The sequence below is a fragment of the Miniopterus schreibersii genome (assembly GCF_964146895.1).
Source record: "Miniopterus schreibersii genome assembly, chromosome: 1".
Taxonomy (NCBI): domain Eukaryota; kingdom Metazoa; phylum Chordata; class Mammalia; order Chiroptera; family Miniopteridae; genus Miniopterus; species Miniopterus schreibersii.
The window spans coordinates 117,890,832-117,894,734 of record NC_138101.1 but is presented as its reverse complement, the minus strand read 5'-3'; the positions used below and the strand labels follow the sequence as shown (position 1 = coordinate 117,894,734).

Here is a 3,903-nt window from a genome sequence, read left to right as displayed (position 1 = left end):
CTCATCCAGCCTTTCCTTTTTAAAAGGAGTCCCCCTTTCTCCCATTTAAAAGAATTCAAATAACATTCTGGTCTTTTATTTATTTAAAAAATAAAGGTCATTGGTTTACCACACATAACAGTAATTGATCAGGATATAGTCATGAAAGTAAGTATAGGTTAAAAAAAAAAAAAAGCATTGCATTTAGAGTCAGCAAGTCCCAGAACCCCACAACTGCTAAGCTGTGTGATCTGTGCAAGTTCGGTCACCTCCATGAGCTTCCATTGCAAACTCACTTGCAAATTCTAGGATAATAACACCCAAAATATGTGTATTTCAAAGTTGGCATAGCAGCAGGTACATAATAGATGCTCAGGAAAATGTTAAATCCTTTCCATTTTCCCTCTTTCCTTCCCTCCTTCCTTTCCCTCTTTCCACAAGTGTAATGACAAAACACCAGTAAGATTCCATGTATGTGAGTTTTCAAGTAATAGTTCATGTTCAGTCTTTGTTTGTTCAGAGAACCCGAGATGATGGGTGCTAACCACTTCTAGTTCCCAAAGTGAGGCAGGTGCTAGGCCACCAGCCACAAGTGGCAAAGCAGATATTTAGAACTAGTTCATTACCCTTAACGCAGATCCCACCTTGCAGGTATAAAATACTTGCAGTAGGAGATTAGACAAGATATCTCAGGAAGGTGTGATCGATGTGCTGTGACCGGCCCTCTGCCAATGGGAAACGATAACTGTCCACACAGCTGGTAACCTACAGGCAACTGCCTGGCTGAACCTGCCCGGGCAGGCAGACCGGGAAGACTAGGGGCGGTGTTTAGGGAGTAACTTTGCGCCCTCTAGTGGCGGACCAAGAGGAGTGGTTCCTAGTGCCACATGCGGGCCGCCTGGGACAGCCTTGCTGGGACTGTGTTAACTCCTGTGGGACAACAGAGCCTGGAGGGGCCAGGGGATCTCAGCAGAAGACTGGAACTGTCCTCCCGGAATCAGAGACTCAGGAGGTAGTTTTGCTTGAATATGAGAGGACCACTGCTGAGAGGTGCCCAGTGAGATGGGGAGGGCCTGAAGACCCACCGATAACCCCCAGAATGGGTGTGAGCAGGTGGTGTGGGGGAGATGAATGGAGGAGAATAAAGCTGTTTTCATATGACACCCATGAGTCCTGCTTCTTCAATATAATAACTTTTTTTAATTCAGTGGAAAGAGAAAATTATATAAGATCAGTAATATTTTTCAGGAAAAAAAATTGTACTCTGGGAAACTTTGTTTTAAGTTTCTTAAATACTTATTTAAAAGTATTTAAAAGTAAGTAAATAAATACTTACTTAAAGCTTATTTAATACCCTTTGACCCATACAGAAATCATTCGTTCACATTTTTGTGCACAGATTCATAGATTAAGTTCCTTTCCTCAGTAGGAAAGTGCTCAAGTGTTTGTAATGGTAACCGTAGTATATGCTTACTGTAAGAAAATGGATCAAGTACAGAAAAGTCTAAATAAAAAGTAAAAATATCCTATAATCCCAGCAATCTGTGTTAAATACTGGTAACATCTTGGAATATGTTCTTGCAGAGTTTTAAATTCATAATTCTCAGAGTTGGAAAAATATGCTTAGCAATAGGTACATTGATGTCCCTCTGAAGGAAAGATGCACCTCAAAAGCATCCTGGATTGCAGTGCTGTCAGGCAGCCTCTGCTGAATACTTCTTGTGATTGCAAGTTCATTAGTTCACGATTCTTTCCACACAAGCAGGTGGACTTTGGGCTCAGTCTCTCTCCCTTCAAACTGTGGTTTTGCAGACTGATGAATCTCAGAGGGAAGAGATTAACCAAAGAACTTATATGCATATATTCATAACCCATGGACACAAACAATATTGCAGTGAAAGCCTGGGGAGGGTGGTGGTGGGAGAGGGGTGGAGGGAGTTAATGGGGAGGGGGAAGGGACATCTGTAACACTTGCAACAATAAAGATAATTTTTTAAAATCTGTAGTTCTGCCATTCACTACTTGTGAGCATGGATAAGCTATTTAACCTCTCTGTTCCTCATTTTTCTCATCTGTAAAGTGGGGGTGATAATAATACTTTGTTAATTTTTGGAGTATTTAATGAAATGATAAATATAATTAACACAGTGTCTGGCATACAGTAAACTATCAAGAAATGTTGTTGGCTTTTACCACACCTTTAGGCTGTTGTTTTCTGCCTGCCTTCTGGACTTCTACAAGATAAATGCAATCCATTTTCTATGTGAGGCCTTCAAGTACTTGCAGATTTTCCTCATGCTGTTTGTGTCTCCTCTGGATCCTACAAGTCTATCAGTGTTCTTAAAGCAGGACCCCTCCCGTAGGACGCAGTACCCAAGGCACGTGCTGAGTGCTGAAGTGCAGGTGAATAGTTACTTCCACGTTCTGCGTGCCGCTTCTCACTATAGACTCCTTCTGATCTTTTCCCTCGGAATTGATCCTACCCATTTCTCTCTCCTTTGCAATTGTTTTCGAAATTATATGAAACATTTTACACTCATCTCTTTTTTTTTTTTTCCTTAAATTTTTATTCACTGATTTGAGAGAGAGATGGGGGGGGGAGAGAGAAGCATGGATTTGGTGTTCCACTTATTTATGATTCATTGGTTGATTCTTATATGTGTCCTGACCAGGGATTGAACTTGCAACCTCGGCATATCAGGAGGACGCTCTAACCAACTGAGTTATCCAGCCAGGGCTCTATTCATTTTTATTGTTAGACTTAGTTCACTCTTTTTTTGGAACATGACTCTGTCATAAAGTGAGATAATACTCTTCCTCGGCGCTAGCTACAAAGGTGGCACCCATCTCCTACTTGGCATCATAGTTGCCCTCAGACCCCTCGTGAAGCCCAAGATTGTCAAAAAGAGGACCAAGAAGTTCATCTGGCACCAGTCAGACCAGTATGTCGAAATTAACACCTTGCTGACCGGCTCTTTGGAGCCAGAGCCCACCTGTGTGGCCAGCTGCTTTTCCGCACTTGAATACTCGTGACCGGTCAGCAATGTTAGGACACAGAAACATATGTACACTCGTGACCAGTCAGCGAGGTGTTTAACCCAGAGGCATTGACAGTAGGGTGTGTGGAAGATTCAAGGGCCAGATCTTGATGCCCAAGATTGGTTACGGGAGCAAGAAAACAAAGCACATGCTGCCCAGTGACTTTTGTGCCACAGCGTCAAGGAGCTTGAAGCACAACAAATCTCACTGTGCTGAGCTTGCTCACAGCGTCTCCTCAAAGAACTGTAAGCTATTGTGCAAAGAGTCACCCAGCTGGCCACCACGGTGACCAATCCCAGTGCCAGACTGTGCAGCGAGGAAAACGAATAGACAGATTGTGTGCATGTTGTATTTGAAAAAACATAAAATTCTGCCATTTGGCAAAAATAAATAAAATAAGATGATAATTCTCTTCCATCTGTGCTAACCACAACTTTGTGCTCACTCCTTCCTCTTTTTTAAAAATTGAGATATAGCCCTGCCGGGCGTGGCTCAGCGGTTAAGCGTCGACCTAGGATCCAGGCGATCAGGGTTCGATTCCCGGTCAAGGGCACATGCCCAGGTTGCGAGCTACAGCCGATCAATGACTCTCTCATCATCGATGTTTCTAGCTCTTTCTCTCCCTCGCCTTTCCTCTCTCTGAAATCAATAAAGATATATTTAAAAAATAAATAAATAAATAAATAAAATTGAGATATAATTGACATACAACATTATATTAGTTTCAGGTGCACCACATAATGACTTGATACATAAACATACTGCAAAATGATCACCACAATAAGTCTAGTTAACATCCATCACCACACATAGTTACAATATTTTTTCTTGTTATGAGAACTTATTTTGAAGTTGGTTTTAGAGAGACAGAGAGAGAGAAAGAGA

At 41.9% G+C, this 3,903-nt stretch overlaps 1 pseudogene across 1 annotated transcript; it reads left to right on the top strand.

Annotated features, from left to right (window-relative positions):
* The first annotated feature begins 866 nt into the window (after positions 1-866).
* Positions 867-3,348, top strand: LOC308547458 (large ribosomal subunit protein eL32 pseudogene; annotated as a pseudogene). The gene is made up of 3 exons: positions 867-991; positions 2,781-2,974; positions 3,084-3,348. The product of its transcript is annotated as a large ribosomal subunit protein eL32 pseudogene (transcript).
* Positions 3,349-3,903: the final 555 nt, after the last annotated feature.